This window comes from Penaeus monodon, chromosome 30 (assembly GCF_015228065.2).
Source record: "Penaeus monodon isolate SGIC_2016 chromosome 30, NSTDA_Pmon_1, whole genome shotgun sequence".
Lineage (NCBI taxonomy): Eukaryota > Metazoa > Arthropoda > Malacostraca > Decapoda > Penaeidae > Penaeus > Penaeus monodon.
This window is the reverse complement of record NC_051415.1, coordinates 32,148,109-32,148,654: the sequence shown is the minus strand read 5'-3', so window position 1 is coordinate 32,148,654 and position 546 is coordinate 32,148,109. Positions and strand designations below refer to the sequence as shown.

The following is a 546-nucleotide window of genomic DNA, read 5'->3' as shown; positions in this document are numbered from 1 at the left end:
TAAGATAAAATTGGTCTTATTTATCTGTAAGGATTATATATAATCATGTTCAAGATTTCACTATCTCATACAGTAAGTGTGCAGGACCTCAATATCTTACTATTGGCGAATCGGACCTCCCATAGTCGCGAGACACGCATTTCTATGTTACACAGTGTGTTATAGTTATCACAGATATTTTTTATAATACGTGGAGTCAATGAAATGTTCGTTGCCGTTTCTTTCTACTTAGCAAATAATGATTACATCAATGAATGTATGATATGGATTAATATGTTGTGCATTCGAATATTATGTAGTTCCGTCGTTGTACACTCGTGAGGCAGAGACACCATTCACACTTGCAGCCGGTAACAGAGAGACCTCCCCCTCCCTTTCTCCTTACCCATTTCCCCTTCCCTTTGAAGTCCCCTTTCTGTCCTCTTCCTTTCTCCTTACCCACTTCCCTTTTCTCCTTAAGCTTCTTTCCCTTCCACTCCCCCTTTCCTCTGTATACCCCCTTCCCCTCCCTTTCGTCTCCCCCTTCGTTTCTCCTTCCCCTCAATT

The 546-nt window shown here is 41.6% G+C and overlaps 1 protein-coding gene across 1 annotated transcript in view; it reads left to right on the top strand.

Moving 5' to 3' along the window:
- The window catches only part of LOC119592716 (putative protein MSS51 homolog, mitochondrial), a 10,067-nt gene that overhangs the window by 6,155 nt on the left and 3,366 nt on the right, over positions 1-546 (top strand). The gene's annotated exons all lie outside the window — the stretch shown is intronic.